This window comes from Hermetia illucens, chromosome 2, assembly GCF_905115235.1.
Source record: "Hermetia illucens chromosome 2, iHerIll2.2.curated.20191125, whole genome shotgun sequence".
NCBI lineage: Eukaryota > Metazoa > Arthropoda > Insecta > Diptera > Stratiomyidae > Hermetia > Hermetia illucens.
Window position 1 is genome coordinate 63,091,931 of NC_051850.1, and position 19,751 is coordinate 63,111,681.

A 19,751-nucleotide genomic window follows, 5' to 3' on the forward strand; every position below is an offset into this window, starting at 1 on the left:
GGGAACTGCCTCCAGCGCCGCTTCCTCCGCCAGGCCCTAGCCATGCAGTCAGCATCTGCTCCGCCGTCCGCGAAAGTACAAAATATGCGTGTTGCAAGCAGGGGGACTCGCGAGGCGCACCGTACCCGTTACCACCGTATGTGTGACAAAAATGCACGCATCGCAAGACAGATCTCTCGAGACCCGATCCCGCGAGCATGCAAAATGTCGCTTACATCACGCCGCCTCGCACTAGCCGCAGTAAGCGTTCTGGGCTTTCTCTCCGGTCCGCGACTAGGATGATTTCTAAGCGCGGTACAGGCGGCGAGCGGATCCAGGGCATACTTCTTTGCGAGAATCTGCACACGTTGCACGGCCGGTTTGTTGGTCCGCGAAGAAAGTAGAAATCCGCGATGCCGTCTCGCCGTCTTGGAGAAAACCCTAGAAGTGCGCTCTAATTACGGGCGGCCGCGAGAAGGCGTAAACAAGTCGCGGGCAAGTAGCACAAATAGCTCCGCGGCGTACTGACCTCAGATGCAGACGCGACAACTTAATCTGTCGCAGGGCGCCCGCAATCAGTGCCCAGAGAAAGCAGCGGTCGGGCCCGGCCCGCGGCCGCAACTAGACGCTTTCTAGGGCGGCACAACCCCACCCTGTGGGCCGCCGTTCGTTTCGGTGGTGCAAATACGCAGAGGGTTCCCGATGGCGGAGTCCGTGCATAAATCGATACGGTCGAGCGGCCACTTAGCGCGTCAAGTCGGCCGGCGACTTCCAGCGAATATACGGCGCAGGACACCGAACTCCACACTCAGCCACTTTGAAAAATGCCAAACGCAAATTGCGGATACTCACAAACGCTTACACGTACTCGCTCATCACTTTGCGACCTGCGAAGCAATATCTGCACCACGGATCCGTTCAGCAAATTACAGCGAAAATTCCACCGGCAACACCTCGGTAAATACACAAAACTTCGATCCGACGAGTAGAGGCAAACTGAGGCGAAATGACTGGCCGACACTCGGCCAGCGAATTGCACGGGCAGAAGCAGACAGACCTGCTCCGCGCGCCGCAGGTGCTCTCTTTCGCGCTGTATTTGCATCCAGTAATTTACAGTGCGAGAGTACGGGACCCTGTGCGTACGAGCGGGACAGAAGCATGCAATTGAAAATCTGTTTGCACACTCGCAGTCAAAAGCCGACAAGACGTTTACACAGTGTTTATGGCACGAATTGTCATAGTTGCCATAATTTGTCGTCGTCATGTGCGGGGATTTTCACTTTGGCGGCACTTTTGAATAACGCAATGAAGTAGCAAATTAATTATGAATTAACGCTTGACGGGTGCGAAAGTTGAGTCTGCTACATAATTTGATACGATGCAGAACCTAACACATATCTAACTTTTCCAATTGTGAATCACAGCAAACACTTCATTAAAAATTTGCACCCACATACGGCCCAAGGCAATAGCAAAACGCACCATACATACACTTGGCAAAAAATATATGTTCACCCGCATCCAATCAAATTATAATGATAAAAACCAAAACGAAATAAATTATTCCCAGAATAAAACTCTTACGTTTATTTGTTGCTTAAAGAACTATATATCTACGAGCAAAACTTCATCTCGTTTACTTTCTCAGTTTTTAAAAAAACAGTTTTCCTCGAAACAAACAAGGCAGTAAAAGTCTGCGTACACATTTCATAAAAATTTTGATAACTGATTATTTAAAGCAGGTAACCAATTAACAACTTATGTGGTATTCTCGATTCTTTATCAGTCCTTGCTGTCTTATCTGACAATTGTTTCTCCTACTCCTCTCTGCGAATATTTCTTAGCATTTCTTTGCTGTTATAATGTTGTCGAATCCTTCTCCCGAACAAGCCCCATAAATGCTCAATGGAACTAAGACGGAAGCGAGTGTGGCTATTAAGATTCATTATAAGGTGACTATCGCCTTAAAATTCGGCTGTATCTTTGAGGTCATCATTTGCTGGAGGTAATAACCTTAACGTTTTGGGCCTTTGCTCGAAATTATTCTTTAAAATATTGAACGAACTAAATTTATATATTCTCGACCCAATAAACTCTAGGTTACCAACATAACCGTCATTCATCACCAAATCATTACTCCAGCACTACTGCATCTTCCGGTCGATAGCGAATGTTCTTTCAGAATGTTATCGGTCTATTCTGATTTTGTTTCAGGTTAAAATTGCATAATTCGGCAAGACCTCACACGACCATCCTCAGACGGGCCAAGAGTATGTAACGCTGGGCTGGGAGTAAGCTGATCCAATTGACGGGGATCTATTTGCCTGCTGGTCATGTGTTAGGGGCTAACATATCTGAGCCTAAGCAGTAGTCCGGGGATCGTCCTCCCTGCACTGTAGAAGGTGCTTACAACAACCAAAGCCAAGGTGGAACAGCATACACCGAGAGCTGCGTAGCCAATGAGGAACTTAGTCTTTAGTGTGTGATCTCTGAATACCTTGAGCACCTTCAGTCTCAAATCGTACCAAACTGGCTAGCCGGTGGCCGGGCTAGCCAGGGTGCCCACTATTCGTGGGACCAAGACATAGATTCAAATAAAAAAACACAAGAACAAACGGTGATGCCAGGCGCATCATCGGAGGAGGATTTGCTGGCATCCCGCCAGGAATTAGTAGCCATCGCACTACAGTCGGTGCCAGCCGTAGCACCCCTGTGCTAAAACCAACCGCAGAGACTTCCCAGAACGAGGCGAGAGATGAACTAGTGGTTTCCAGCTGTGAATCCACTGCCGTCGAGCTAGGTACAGCCAGTACCAGCTATAGTGCTCTTAACCCAAAACAGTGGACGCTCCCTCAAAAGCAAGGGCAGAGGTTCACTAGAGTCCTGTTCAAGAACCAGTACCGGAAGGCAATACATATTCTGAGCTAGGTTGCGGAGCAGAGTGTGCAAGGGCTCAAACGCCATGCAACCTCTGTACACAGGTAAACAGTAACCAATCAACTCCTGTAAGCAAGTAAGAGCCACGAAATGCAAAAGTCTTTAGTAATGTAACCAAGAGTCACTTACGTGTGGCGCTGGTGGGCCGGTAATAGTAAACTAACGGCGTAGGCGTGAATCAGTGTTGATGACCATGCATGCAAGAGTCACCAGGCACTTTCCCGATTCGTAGGGCCCTCTTTATGACGAGATCCCCAAGAGACCGGTGGTTCGAATCTGGTTACCGAAGATCCGCGTGAGTTACGACAAGCAACGTGGACGACTGATTAGTTATCAAGGAAGAGGAATCCCAGGTGAACAATCAACCTTTTCTGCTCCATATAAACGGAGTGCCTGGAGGCACTGGAAAAGGCGGTTGGATCCAGTCGATGCCGTGAACGAGCTGTTGGAGGAGATGACGATCGACGGTTCGACAGGCACTGACGAACCCCCTACGCAAGTAGATCATGCTGGGGGTAGCGCAGACAAATCTGCAGAATTCGAAGTGCGCCTCATCTAACCTGCTGGTCTTCCTCCTAGGGGAATACGTCGACGTCGAACTAATACAGTAGCCCTGATTCGGAGACCACCGAACCAACAAAGGGCTCCAATGGAATAATCTAGAATCCTTAGGGTGGAGAACTGGTTTGACCAGAGATCCTTCTCAGATCACAGTTGCATACTTTTCAGTCTAGATCTCACCGCAGAGATCTAGAAACCTTTCAAAGACCTCAGGAGGAAAGACTGGAGGAAATTTGGTCCAGTTATCGAAAACAAATTCTCCGGTGCATAAATTGGTAAGATAGATACGAGAGATGAACTGGACTCAAAAGTTGGGGCTCTAAAAAAGACATCCGATACCGCCTTTAAAGTCTCGTGCCCAGGTAAACACAGCAAGGAGACGTTGCCAACGTGAAGATCTTCAACATCTCCTACAAGCACAATTATTGACAACCATCCATACAATGAGTGCCTGAAGAGGTACAAAACGGCTATCACGACTGTCAAGCACAAGCGAATCTTCCAGGCTCAGTAAAATTCTGTCCAAAGAACCTAGGAGCCCAACCTTTCTTAAAAATTTGGAAGGCTCCTGGACAGGATCCTCTAGTAAAAGCCTGGAGCTGTTGGTTCAAAGTTCACCCACTAGCGACGAGGACTGGGAGTCACAGCTCGGCTTGGAGGGTATGTCTTGCGATACTATCAAATCGGCAACTACCGAGGATAAAATCGATTAAACTATAAACAGCTTCTCCGATAATAAATAAAGCAGCAAGAAAGGGTTATTCCGTGGCTGGCCGAGATTTACCGGAGGAGTAGCTCTTTAGGACACGTACCACAGTTTTGAAAACGCGCTCGAATGGTTGTCATATCGAAAGCGGGCAGGCGCGGCCATGAGTCCCTGAAGGCGTTTCGACCAATCAGCGTCACCTCATTCGAATTGAAAACTCTAGAGCGCTTCCCGGACATCCACTTGACCAGACCTGTGAGAGGAGGCACGCCTCAGGGTGCCGCCATTTCCCCGGTGCTATGGTTGATAGTTATGGACGATATTTTACGGATATTAGACGGGGACAGGGTGATGGCGTATGCCGAACATTTGGTGATATTGGTGTCAGGGATGTTTTCCTCCATTATGAAAGGAGCGGCATAAATCGGACCAAAACGGAACTGATGCTATTCACCACCAAGACCGGGAAGCCGAATTTCACCTCCCGCGGTTGAATGAACAAAGGTTGGTTCTTCTTCGTCCAATGTAATCTGGGTGTAATCCTAGATCTCAATGCAAATTGGAGATTGAATATAGAAATGCGAGTTAAGAACGCCTGTATAGCCTTCTATGCCTCAAAGAGCAGCTGTGGCACGTCCCATCCTAACATTAGACTTTATTGTATGGTGATAGACTCTGAGCAAAAAGTACAATAGAACGAAGCTTAATAGGAGTCAAAAAACTGCCTGTACAGGTGCCACGGGACTTTCAAATCTGCCCATCAGATGCTCTCAATGTACTTTTACATCTCATCCTTTTAGAACTCCACATTAAATACTGCGTACAGTGTTGTCATTGCCGAAACTGCGCAGAAGAGAGCGAAACCCTCAGGCATTTCTCTCCCGATTGCCCAACTGTATTTACAGCCAGACCACGAACAATAAATAAGCCATTCTTTGAGGACCTCAAAGAGGTTTTAAACTGATCCCGAATTAAGCAAAACTGCAAAGACTACGTCCAAGCAACTTCAATCCAATTACTGAAGTGATCCACCAAGATAACCATTACTGCAATCTACTATCCTCCAATGTTTATACTGACTTCTCAAGCATTCCAAGAATTTTTCAATACTATGGGGAAGAGACCTCTTGCCACTAGGGATCGGTAGTGATTACTTCTAAAGGAAGACAGTTATGGGACGTACTAGCCCGAGATACTTGATTAGAGATCGCCTCATCAGAACAAGAAATCGGCGAAAAATGCAGGAACTGATTGACTTTGGTGTTACTAAAAACGTGAGACCAGGGACGGCACCGAGCGAGCCGTGCTAGGCCCGTAATTTTGACGCTTACCAGCGTAACTATAACAAGCAATAAACGTAAGAAACTAAAAACAAAACCAACGAACTGGTTGAATTTCCAAAAGTATATAAACGCTCATCTGGTAATCAACACTCCCTAGAAAACTAGGGATAAAACACACAAAGGCCTGTTGGAACCTCACACCCATATATCGCCAAAGCTAAAAAAAATAGACACCACATAACATACTACAGCTAGTGTAAGTAGCTGCCCAACAAAAGGTCAATAGCAGGCTCACAGACAGGCAGACCTAAAAAACCAATTAGCCAAGACAAATCTATCGCTCCATTGAGCCCTCAAAGACCAACTGGAATGGAAGCTGCAAAGCTACTTACGAGATTTATCGCCTATTACATCAACTGACTTTTTCCTGTGGAAAACTACAAGAGGGATCAAGAGACCTGATAAACGCGAATCGTTATCGAGATCAGTAGATGGCTGGGCAAAAAGCAATGCCGAAAAAGGGGGCGGCATTTGCAAAGCACCTGGAAAAACTATTTCTCCCCGATTTACCGCAGATAGAGTCACTTGGAAAAATAGGGAAGGGAATTCCTCCATTTTGAGCAAAACAAGTTATTCGAGTCTTTAAAAAGAAAGCTCGAGGATATGACCTCACCACGAGAAAAATGTTGAAGGAATTTCGAGAATCGCCCACGTGACCTACATATTCAGCGCAATTCACAGTGCTGACGAAGGCTTCGAGCTTTTGAGTAACCGTGGCGGTCACTTTCCACAGAAGCGCTAACACAAAACAGTCTCAGATTGATCTTGGTGTTGAGATAAATGCATTTCAATATTTTAAACAAGGCAGTGGAAGCGAGTGTAGCGCTGTTTATGCGTTGGGCGACATCCAGTTTGTTGCCATCGTCAGCAGAAACCACGCTTCCTAGGTACACAAATTGATCAAGGTCTCGATGCTTTACCCTTAAAGCAGATAGCGAGGATACGATAACCCGTCAGTCTGAAAACCTTGGTTTTGTTGGTGCTTATCTTCACCGGAAACCAGCTTACTCCCTGTCGATCAAGCTTTCGAGATATTCTTTCATATATTCCAGGATTATTTTAGCTATGATGTTTTCGACGGAAAGCACGCAGATACCCTTTCAATAATCACACCCAAAACAGGTGCTGCATCAACGTTCATATGAGTAAGTTGTAACCACAAACATATGAAGGAGCAGTTAAAATCCAGAAGCAGAATTCTTCAGAACTAGATCAGAGTTTTTTTTTTGGGGCATAGATGAAGAATAGTGCGAACTGCTATTCTAATCAGAACACTATTAAATTGAGCTGCATATTAAATTAAAGGAAAGAATCCGTATTTTCCATGTTATAGTCTCCCATTGTCATATTTTATCTGTCAGTTATGAAATAAATTATATTTATTAGAACCACCAGGGTTGCAATACAATTTAATTTACATCCTTGTAGGGTTTTAAATTTGATATAGAAAGAGCAAAGAAGATCCGTAGCCGCTTTCAGTCAAGATGCTTCACAGAGAGGCTGCGCCTAATGAGATTGCCTTTGTTTTGCCATCGAAACTGTCAGCCAACAAAAAAATATTTTTGGAAGTATTGGGCATTCGCCCAAGAAAAAACAGTGTTCCGTGCACTGCACCGATTGAATAAGTTGCCCCGCAAATCAGTGCGGCCAGTAAGTAACTCCTGTGGCCATTTAATTGATGATGGGCTCATGGCCACTCTATACCCAAGCCAAATTGTATACTTTTCGACAGTTAACATGGAAGGAAAACATTGAAACCAAAAAAAAAATGCAACTCGTTAGACAGTCTAATTTAGTGGAGGGAGTCACAGCTCCAAGCACGCATCCCATTGTTCTATCCCTGGAGATCGCCTATTCATCGGTTTCTCGCCTACGGCGTTCGCAGGCTTTCGCGAATCTGAGAGCATTCTCCAGAGATAGAAAATGCGTAGACTCTTGGTTGAAGAAAACCTTCTCAAGGTATCTTCGTCTGAGGTCTGTAGAGGTCTGGCAGATAGATACGAAGTGCAGGGCCTACCATTGTGGATCCAGAACCTTGGCGAGCCAGTCTGTCAGCTTCCTCATTACCAACGATGTTTGAGTGTCCTGGCACCCACATCAGGAATATTTTAGCACCACCTGATGACAACTCCACACCAACTGGCTCGATATGTCGTTGTTGTTTAATGCTCATAACGTTGAGGGCGCACGACTGTCGGAGCAGATTCGAAACGTGCAACCCCTCAATTTTTGCTGCAAACATTCTTCTGCTGCAAATGAAATGGCATATATCTCTGCCTGGAATATGGACGTCATTTTTCCAAGCGGCTGAGAACACCCTTGCGCTCGATCCGTTTTCCATAATTTTATCGACAATTCTTCTCTTTTGGTGATTACGAAGGAGTATTTCGTTTCGAAGACGAATCTGGAAACCATATGATCGGTTGGCATCAGAGCCACCTAATATTTGCCAAGAAATTTTCCGATGGAGACATGACCGTATGACTGGCCGCCTTTTCACACACCAATAGTACCAAACCTATATGCGTCGTTAACTGCTTTCCGTTTCACCTTCAAATGGATTGGTGGTAAATTTAGAACAGCTCCGAGTGCCGCGGTCGGCGTACCACTCATTCCTCCAGTAATACTTGAGCAACGAAGCCTCTAAATCTCCGTCAGCAGCTTCCTGCTGTTAGCAACCTACAGTCTCGGCTACCAGACGATGCATGCATAGATCAAAATGGATTTTATTAGGAATGTATACATCCAATGAATCCGTTTTGGTGAAAGTCCCCAGGTCTTACCTATCGCAATCCTGCAGCACCAGAGCAATCTGGAGGATTTTTGGTATTGTTCCTGAATATGGTGTTTCCACGTTAACATGGAGTCGTGATGTACTCCTAAATATTTGGCTGTGTGTACCAGCCGGATTTTTCCGCCCCTGCTAAGGTAGCTGTCGCACCTGGCGTTCCCAGTGAACATAACTAGTCTAGTCTTCTTAGCGTTCACCATTATGGAGGCACCAACTGTGGATTAACATACATGCAGTGTTGCATTCAGGCGGTCACATACTGTGTCCGCAAACTTGCCGATAATTATTACGGCTAGTTCGTACGTAAACCTTTATGTCCTCCAGGAGCCATAGCAAGGTGTCCAACTAGGAGCTGTGGGCAACTCCTATATGTGGATATTTCTCCACTCTAGCATGTGAAGGATCCAACTGATTAGCAGCGAATTTATTCCATGCTGTCTTTCCGCGTTACAAAGAACCGCGAATGAAAAGTTCCTCTCCGATAAAATTTTCGATAATTGGTAAGTTTATTAAAGTATCCAACGGGAAGCAAAAAAGCGATTGCAGTTATTCGGGCAATCCACTATAAACAACTTTACGATAATTTGGGTCCTCGTGACGACGAGATAGATTTGTGCCGCCTTCTCATCATTAAGGGGGTCATCCAGTGTGAAGGCCGTTTTTTTTGGCTTTTTTTAGAATTTTTTTTGTGAAGAACTGGATAAAGATACAAATCCGAATTTTTCACCATAGATTTAATAATATCTTGAGCGTGCGTGGTAATTTTTCTAGCCCGATCACATAGTTCATCATTGAAATACAGAGCAAATTACACACCCACCCCCAAAAAAAGGTGTTTCTGCTGCCACGCTAGATGGCGCTGTGGTCATCTTAGAGAAAAAAATAAACAGTATTTTAACGTACAGACTTAACTGTAGTCCGCAAACGAGGATTATTAAAAAAATATTAAAAACTAAATTTTTGGTGCCGTGTTAAACTTTTTTTTGTGACTTTTAGTGTTTTTTCACGGTTTCTTCAATGAATAAAAAAAAACGACTGAATGAATCGCAATTATCCTAGTTTGCGGACGGTAGAAGTATGTTCTGAATAAGTCGTGAAAATTTCAAAGAATTTCGTCGGGTAGATTTTGGGCTATGGTGGCAGCTGATTTTCAATATGCATTATTAATCTGCTATATCAAGAAACACATGTAGGGCCTTGGCTTCAATTCCTGTCCTTTTAGCGAACTCATTCGAACGTCATTCGGACCGATAAATACCAGCTTTATTGCGACGATCGACATAAATCTAGCATGTGACTTATCACGTGTTTAACGCTATAATTTCCGAACGACTCCGAATATCAAAAAATCACTTTGCCTATATATTCTACACTATATCTAGATACAATATCTGCCAAAAAAAATCGATTTCGCGAATCCAACACACGGGATGACCCCCTTAAACACATAGTAGAAGTGCCTATGCTAACGTCTTACGTGTGCCGTTGATGGGAAAATGCTTATAAATCGGTTATGGACGGACTGCGGAAATTCTTCGAAAAATAAATTTGCTTATAGACCACTTCCGCAAGCACTGCCGAAATTTGAAGAACTTATAGCGCCACTGAAATTGAAGAGACTATGAAGCAGCAGAGAGCCCCGCAAAGCGATAAACTGGGGTGTTCAACTTTCAATTTGCCACACAAACTCATCTGGTATGCAATGACGGCAGTTAGCGTCATCTGCTGGGTTTAATTACTCTACCGGGATACAAGGAGGAGAGTTCTATTGTTGGACGTGCATCAAAACCCATTCACCCCTCCGTGGGTTTCTTCAAGCACTCTCAGTACTTCTTAGTCTTAGTTCGTATCATGAACACTGTGACAACCTGGGAGAGTCAAGTATCACACCGCCACGAAAATTATGTTTTCCTAGCGTCTTACAACAAAGTTGATTTCAACAAGCTCAGCCAAACGTGGTGTAATCGTCTCCTGCAGTTCTATGACTAAATCTACAGCGCGCAGAGTTTTTGAAAGCCACTTCCTTGAGACTGACAAGGTCACTTTCAATGACACCACAGAATAAAGCATTTTAAACACCTCGAACCGGTGGTGGTGGATTGTCCCATTTTATGAATGAACGTTGTCAATATTAAAATAGAGAAATCAAAACATCGAGGCACCGTTTGCCCTGTCACTCCCTATGCAGTCTCGAGCACTAATAGCTACACAAAAAAATTAAGACGCCTCGCGCTGGTGGTAACGAAGATGCTGCTCTGTATCAGTCACTACGATCACGTCCAAGGACATTTCTGATCGAAATAGCATCACATCCTTCCTAAAGAAACGCCTTGATTGTATGTTTATGTTATCCGTGTCGATGAAAACATGCTACCTAAGGTTGGTTTTGGCATCCAATCCGATAGGAAATGGGTGATTTCCATGATAGTGGAATAACCTTTCAATAGACATATGTATACTGAAGCCTGAGCGAACCCAGCTTACTATAAATTCCAAACGATATAAATAAAGGTTACAAGCATGGTGTGCGTAAACTAGAGATATGTAGATGCTATATAAGAGCTACAAATATCAAACGGATACCCCTATCCCTACAATCCTCACCAATTCAAATTCCTCCAAAGGAATTTCAATTGTTCCTTGCGAATTCTTCTCTTTTTCATCCCGGCAAGAGTATCTTCTGAAATACAATTATGCATTCATCATAGCTTTTTACAGTCCATATCGTTTCCTTTCTGATTGATTTGTGCTATTCACTTTTAAAAACCTATCGGAATGACTACGTATTCAAAGGGGGGTAAGTGGATTATCTTTTAAATGCATTTTCCATCCGATGTCATTGAATCTGCCTTTTCGTTAAAAATAAGCAATGACAGCCATATTCCACATAGCGCTTTGTGATTGATAGCTCGGTCGAATGTGAAACAAGGACCTGTTAGTTGAGGGTATTCCGCTCCATGCCGGAGTCTATCTCGGGAGGAAATTAAATTTCCGTCTCGTAGTTTCATCGGAAATCTAAACGGGAGACCATTTGTGTGTATACGTTTCCACTCGTCTATCTTATGCACATTTAGGAGAGTATTTCAGTGTAAGATTGTGCTTAATAAGTGGTTGATTTCAAAAATGTTTTTATTCTACTGATTCGATATGAAAGAACGTCGAGTCTATAGCAAGGATACATTCTTTACCAACTTTGACAGGCTTTATTACTACACAGAGTGAGGACTATATTGATTTTTATGTTTCCCGATTGCAGAAGATATTTTCACTGTGTCATGGAATTTTACACCATCCCCCGAAACATTTACGTGGAAGAGGAGAACAGAACTTAAGTAGCGAAGATTTCATATAAAAATTCTTTCGTTCTTCCTTTACATCCGCCCTTGAATATGATCACCTCTTCTCGTGATGGAGGAGATAATTGCTCAAGTTGAACTTCCGATACAGTTCCCTTTTCCCGTATATAATTCAATTACATTCAAACATGGAAGATATTGATTTTTCATTTGGCACCCTAGTGAACAAAAAACACTTCAGCTTTCGACGCATGAGAAAACTCGGAAACGACTGATTGGGAAGACGTCACAACCTCACAGTATTTCTGTTTGCTAAAAAATTAATATTTTTAACTTTAACGCTAGCTTAAAAAACGGAAATCCATGAAACTAAATCCGAACTAATGCGATTTCAACTCACTGAAGTCGTTTTTATTTTCGAAATTTTGCTAACTCTAATCTTATTTACAGTGGACCGGCATTCAGATATTTAGTGAAGGTAGGTAGGTAGGTATCAGTGGCCGCTCCGAGGAGCCCAATTAGTGCTTTGGTGCGCCGTTTTGATGCCACAAACTCCTAAGACCGTGACTGTTGTTATGGGAGCAGGGAAGCAGAGTCCAGCCGGTTCGGAACTTCAGAGCCAGCCCGTAGCATTCACTGAGGAAAGCAGCCCTCCCACCCTGCAGCTAGAAATTTCTCTGAGATCCCCAAAGAATGGTTTACCCAGTGTCCGCAGCCTGACTCTAGCCAGAGCTGGGCAATCTCAGAGAAAGTGCATGAGGATTTCCCTTCCTTTTCCGCAGCTTCGGCAATGCGAGTTGTAGGGTATGCCTAGCCTAGCGGCATGGTCCTCTATGGGCCAATGCCCTGTGCAGACCGCCGTAATCTTGAATGCATTTGCACGCGTCTGGCACAGGAGCTCTCGTGATCGGGCTATGTTATAAGCGGGCCAAATTCTCCTTGACTTGGTACAGCTTGTAAGCCTTCGTCATCTCAGGCCCACGGCTGCTAGGTAGTACGAGTAGATTCCGCCCCCGACAGCCGCTAGCGGAACACCGACTGTATTCGCCGAGGGACTGCCAAGAGCAGAGCCTTGCCTGGCCAATCCGTCAGCGCGCTCATTCTCCACTATGTTCCTATGCCCGGGAACCCAGAGGAGGGTGACCTTGACCGTGCCGCCCAGATGGTTGAGCGCGTCTCTGCACTGCCCCACCAGCCGGGAAGATGTCGTCGTTGAGTACAAGGCCTTGATGGCCGCTTGGCTGTCGGTCAGAATGGCTATGTTAATCACGTTAATCACGCTCCAGCCATCGACAGACTTCCAATATCGCCAGTACTTCCGCCTGGAATACACTGGCGAAACCTGGAAGTATTTAGTGAAAGCGAGAACCATCCTGGAAATCTATATTCTCAATGAGTTTTCCGCAGGATAGGAAAGATGCAGATATGTACATATTTCATCCCCATTTTTTCAACTCCTTCGTTGGATTTCCATATGTGAACCACACAAACCTTGGTTTCCTTATTCCTAAAATTACTCTACACAATTTTTTAAATTGGCAATGCCAAATGTAAACTTTTTCGTGTTTCATATTTTTCCTACGAAATTTTAGACATTATAAATAGTATGAATTTGTATTTAGTTTAAATTGGAGCCAAACAAGCGATGAGAGGTGGTCAGACTTTTTTTCTTCAAAATATAGCCATAAAGGGTATCAGAAGAAAGGTGAGGTAATAAGCTCACGAAACTTTCTTTAAATTGGCATCGATTTCAAAACGGCGAACTGAGCTAAGCATTGAAGAGGGGAAGCGGGAAGGGGCCTCAAAATACATATTTGCTTAACAATAAAAATGTTTGTAGATCAGAAAAGATAACTTATTTAAAGGATAGAAGGATTTTGGTGATCTGACTAGTGATAGAGCCCTTTCGTCGCATTGAACACGTATGCGGAATGGTATATCTTTTTATTTCCGCTCAATGTTGCTATTATGAGTCATCATCAACGGCGCAACAACCGGTACCCGGTCTACACCTGCTTTAAGAAACTCCAGACATCCCGGTTTTGCCCCAAGGTCCACCAATTCGATATCCCTAAAAGCTGTCTGGCGTCCTGACCTACACCATCGCTCCATCTCAGGCAGGGTCTGCCTCGTTTTCTTTTTCTACCATAGATATTGCCCTTATAAACTTTCCGGGCTGGATCATCCTCATCCATACGGATTAAGTGACCCACCCACCGGATTGTTGAACCGGATTTTATCCACAATCAGACGGTCGTGGTATCGGTCATAGATTTCGTCGTTATGTATGTAGGCTACGGAATCGTCCATGTAGGGGGCCAAAATTATTACGAGGAATAGCAGCAGCAGTGATCAGTTAAAACTGACCGGACCCAATATATTCAATCAGCAGATCTATCCAGCACCCACTGCCGTTCGTACCGATAGTCAGAGCATGTCTCTGTAATGAGCCCATACTTTTATGCAAGGTTTTGATGAATTATCTTTCTGTGTGGAATTGCCAAATCACTCATCAAGCGGATAAGGAAACGTTTAGTGGATGCGTTATGGGCATGTATTTGTACATATCAGGAGATGTGCGCTCATGGGCATGCTTATGGCCAGGCTGGGTAAATGAGAGTAAACGCCATTCTGTGGATAAGAGTGGCTAAGGGAAGGAAATATAACCAAAACCAAGGGAGTTTCTTTACGATGCTGGGTTTCGCAAGCCGAGCACTATGAGTTCATCAATCCTCTTCGTCGAAAAAAACTAAGCCGACGGAAGTTGGCAGTTTTTTCGATTACGGCCTCAACATTGACAAAAAGGGACGGAACGGCGGTTCCTAAGCTCGAGCAATGGACAAAAGTAGACAGAAAGAGCAGCAAAAAGAGAAAAAAAGACTCGTATAAATATTATATAATCATTATTCACAAGAAAGGAAATGTCTTACTCCGATATCTTTCGGCCAATCAAAGCTGATCCGAAATTGATAGGTTGAGGCGATAGTGCGAATCGTATCAAGTGTACCCAGAGAGAGGATCTAATATTGGACAGGAATTAAACAAATTCAACGAGAAGACAACAGATAGTTTTCGTGGGCAGATGGAAAAAGTGCTAGCTGAGCAAGCAGAAGTTAAAGCTTGAAAGCAGGAGATAGTAATCATGCGTAAGGACCTAAACGGATTACATCATGGAAGGATATCTGTGAGGCACCAATTGAACTTTAGCGAAATAAAAGAAAGTGTGATCAATTCGAGCAAGAAGACGTATGCAGATGCACAGACCGCTATTATTAGCTTGCCAGTAGAATCAGCGGTTAAATTAAGCGAGCAAGATAAGAATAGGTTTGGTCGTGTGCCGACTTAGAAAGCGTGTGTCTCTCAGCAGATGCTTCAGATGCCTCGATTTTAATCACTTTGTAGCAGCATACACTTGTCAGCACGGTAATTCGAAAAAGTGAAGGAAGCCATCAAACACTGCACTGCAGATCCATAATATGTACTATGTAAATGGAAAGAGGGATTAGAAGACCGGCACGTTATAGGTGGTGACAGATGTCCGGCTTATACAGGTAGGAGAGAGTTGAATCGTAGGGTTACATGAGATTGACGTAAATCAACCTCAACCATTATGGGGTAGCTCAACACCTGCTCTCGTCAACCATTCCAGCTCCGGATGTAGACATAGCGATAATCTACGGGCCATCCCGAAATTGCGACGTGGGTGAAAGAATCGTCTGAAAACGCGGCAATATGGGCCTGCTATACAAGAAAAAATGGCATTCCCGGGAACTGGCTTTGTGAGGACAAAAGTCAATGGCGGTCATATATATGGCTGTTACGTCCCTTACACTGCAACGTTAGTACAATATGAGGAGAACAGCTGTTATGCGCAAGACTACAGCTAAATCCGGCTTGAAAATGTCGCGGCATTGCACATCGTACCAGTCAACGTTGGAAGTGTGCCCACCTTCTGAGGTAGAGGGTTAGGTTCAAACGTCGACCTCGTTGGTAAGAGGTATGGTCTGGCGGGAAAGTGAACACTACACACACAGGGACCACCGGGCCATCATTCTCGACAGAAGTGGGAAAACTTGCATAGCTGGCAGGTCAACTGGAGCTTTCGAGAAGACATTCTCGGCGGCTTTAGAAGAAGGCCACGACACGAAGGGAACGGCGGGAGATGAGTTAGCTATATCAGCGAGTAATTGAGGCCTGTGACTTTGCAATGCACGACGGAGTTTCCACCACACCACCACACTGCTGATGGAACTAGGAAATCTCAACGTTGAGATCATCGTGTCTGCGAGCGAGGAGGATTTACCAAAGGAAAATAGGGAAGCTTGAATATCGGCAGATGGGGGAAGAATACCACGATCTTCAAAGTAGCCTCAAGAGGTCTACACGGGAAGGTAACCGGAATAGCTGCAGGTGCCTTTATCTTGAAGCAAATACAAACACGCGGGCAAAGATCAGCACAAACTACGCGCCCGTGCCTCTTATTCCAAATAATCGTAATTATTGCCCCACAACAGGAAGGAAATGAACCTAAACCAACGGTTCAACAGGACGTCTTCTCGATCCCCGGGGTGACTGAGGAGAAACTACAAGAGATCTGTGGTCCGAAAAAAGCACTCAAGTTGGCTGCGAAAATCAGGTGAGAGGAGAATTTCCCTCCAGTGTTAGTGACACAGGTTAGTTCTGCCAGCGAAGCCCCAAAAAACCTCCTGCGGGAATGATTCCTTTGGATCTTCTAACGAATGAGGCACACTATCCCTAGCAGAGAAGGAGGGCAAATCCGGCCAATATGATGACGAACTTCCGAAAAGTCACTAGGAAGGCGCTATACAGGAGATGGCAGCAACGATAGAATGATTCCGGGAAAACCGTTGGGCCCATAGACTGATCCCGTTTATTGAGGGATGAGTAGAACAAAAACACGGAAAATTGAATTAATACCTAACACAGTTCCCTACGGAACAGGGTGATATAGTAAGAATTGCTCTGAGTTGGACGGTCCCTAAACTGTCCCCGGAGCATGTTATGTTCCATTGCCCGAGATTCGCGAATGAAAGAAGAATGCTAAACGATACCCTCAACGTAGTTATCGGACCCCACAATTTTGTGAAGGAGACTTTGGAATCGGAAGGAAATAGTGCGATGAACGCAACAGTAACTGCGATACTAGAAAAGTTGGAGGAACTAAATCGAGCCCGGGAGTCCGGAGCGACGCGAAGTAATACTTCACGATGGTCCCGCAGGGATAACGACAGAAAAGTGGAGGAATAAGCTTCCTATCAAAATTCCTGGTATGCCCTTTGGCCATTATGGCTGGGGATAGTGTCTTCGCAGCCAAGCCATCGTAATATCGGAATATTAATAATAATCGCTGGTGCACCAATCCAATTGGATCAGGGCCTTGAAGTGTGTTAGAATACTTTATTCAAGACCGTAACGGTACACTATGGATTATTACCCTGATTTGACTCAGTTACTCATTCACAGCTGAGTCGATTGGTATCCGACGTCAAATCCCGATACAAATCCCACTGCCACCAAGGAGATTTGAACCGCGACCTTCCGTACGACAGCCGAGTGCTCTAACCACTCAGCTATCCGAACATGGAATGCAAATTTCACGAAAAGCAGGCTGAGTCATGCTCCCACTCGAGGAATTTGAAAGCTAAGTCTTTTCTAACCAGAACTTTCCCTCCTATATTACGGATTTTATTTTTTAAGGCGCTTAGCTTATCGCGAAAAGCCGGCATACGCTTATTTGATCGAAGGTTACAGTAAAAGAATGTAATTTCCGTACAATGAATCCAGGCAAAGCCGTATATCTTCCTGCCCATGACCCCGTTCTCTCAAGTTGGCATTTCGAACCCAGTAGACAGCAGTTCTAGGTTTATTGGGATACTGCGATAGTGAACCCTGATTTCTTTACTGCGTGAGGAGCAGCAGTGAATTTTTGTCGTACCAACTGCTCATTGAGTTCATGAGTAGTTTCATTTCCGTACATATTTGCTTGGAGGATGCTCATTAACTTTTCGCATCCTCCAACTTCTTTTTCAAGAGCTAGCATCGTCTTAAATCAGGAATATCTATCCGTTAATGAAAAAGTAAGAACTGTGAATGCTCACACGTACAGTAAGTTACATCATTTCACGTCGAATTTAAGAAGGAGTCCATCATGCAAAAGAGGGATGTAATTTTTTTTCACCAAGTATAGTCGTGTGGGGTATGGAAGGTCTTGGTTAGTACTTTCTGAAGCCGGTGTCAATTTCTTTTTTATTTTTTGGAAAGTTAGGGAGTGCGAGGGATCGAAAATGATAATTTTTTTCACGAACCCATTCTCAGAAAGTACCCAACCGAAAAATCTGAAAATCTGTAGATATCATCCATACCGATATCTGTTCAAATGAAGCTATTAATAGTACATCACTATAATTTTTAGTAATTGACTGCAAAACCCCCCTTAAGTCCATCCTAGAATCACGAAAGCGAGATCCTCTCAAGTTTAGTGGAAATCGCACTATTACTAGCAAATTTATAACAGGTCAAATTGGTCGCTTCTGCGCAAATTCAAGACTTTGAACGTCAGTATCTCGCGAAAGTAGGTATACTCACATAACACATGCATATATTAAGAGACTGCTCCAATTAACCCTGTTAGAGGGGTTAGGTAACTTTTAAGGAACAGATCACTTCGGTAGAAAAGAAAGGCAATTAAACTATGTAGTTTAGGTGGTTTCCCACTTTCCAACTACAAGTAAGTGTTTGGAAGTAATTAGTACCGCCGCAGTACGACTATCGATCAAGAAATTTGTTTTTATTTTTATACAAAAAGTGTGCCGCATTGTTCAGCTAAAAACGCAAGGTGAAGGACTGTGTGCCGGGCCGTAGAGAGAAAATCCAGGCCCGCAGTGCAAATTATGCGGAAAACGGAGAGCGGGGTGGAAAATATCCGCGCCGGGGGTGAGAATTATGCGGGTCTTCCTATTAACCCTAGTTTCCAATGAAATTTCCAGGACCGAGGGGAATCCCCCCCTTGCCACACCCCACTCGGCCGGACTGTGTGTTTTATCGACTTACATCAGGTGCACTTCATTATTAAGCTCAATCATTCGTCTGGCTGTGTATTATCAGCTGTAGTATTTTTACCTGTAAAGAAAAAATATATTTTATCGTTAAAATACTACAAACAACCGTAAATTATATAATTAAAATAAAAAATGTATTAGTTAATCAATCTATGCAAACGATGCCAAATAAAAACCTATTTCTTAGTAATCCTTCCAAAAATAATTTTCACTTCATTAAAAAAGTATTAATTGAAAGCGAGCATCGACTCCCTTTCGGAAAATGAGTTTATTCATAAAATAGGATTTTTACCAATTACATGCACCCCATAAAACAGGATTCTACATACTTTTGCATATTCCGCTGCTCCGTAATTAATTTCAGCCCACATTCGACTACCTTATCAACGTGTGTACAATATACACAAATTTTGTATCAGGACCAGGGGATGACGTGTAAGTACACAATATAACCCGAAGCTCAAATTCGCACCAGTTACCAACTGCCAGCAAATATGTCGGCTTTGATGTCTATATGTTTATAAGCAGTCCTTAATTTACTGTCCAAAATTCCTACGAAAGGATATTATTTCAACGTTTATTACTTCATTAAAACGTGTCAACATTTTCGATAACCCTTCCGTCAACCACAATACAGGCGAGTGCACACTTGATAATTACGGATTTAAGGTCACAAAGACTCCTATGCAGGACATGTGGCTTTATCGTCGATAAACTTGTAAACAGTAAAAGAAGCACAGCAAACACTTTGGTAATTCATGGAAAAATAACGTCATTACTTCTGCTTGAACGAGCTTATTCCCCAGTTCAATGAACACCTCTACGAGTACATAGACTGCAATCGGCATTGGCAAACACAGCTTGAGAGCTTCATCTTTAAAACAGATTTTAAACTATGTGAAAGTAGTTTGCGAATTGATTGGGTTGGTTTAGAGCTCTGCTTTCCTTTGATCTTGTGGGCGGAAATATGTATCCATTGATAAATAATTCTGCTTGGAGAGAATTGGAGTAATTAAAAACTGCGATAACGACGTGCAATTGTCCACCTTCAAACCACAC

At 43.8% G+C, this 19,751-nt stretch overlaps 1 protein-coding gene across 4 annotated transcripts in view; it reads right to left on the bottom strand.

Moving 5' to 3' along the window:
• Nucleotides 1-19,751, bottom strand: part of LOC119647790 (poly(rC)-binding protein 3) — a 124,609-nt gene that overhangs the window by 54,872 nt on the left and 49,986 nt on the right. For 3 of the 4 annotated variants that reach the window (XM_038048985.1, XM_038048986.1, XM_038048982.1), the window contains exon 1: nt 832-965. The exons of the other annotated variant lie outside the window; for it this stretch is intronic. The gene's annotated coding sequence lies outside the window, so the exon portion shown is untranslated. Of the gene's footprint in view, nt 1-831; nt 966-19,751 lie in introns of those variants that run through there. 4 annotated transcript variants of the gene reach the window in all.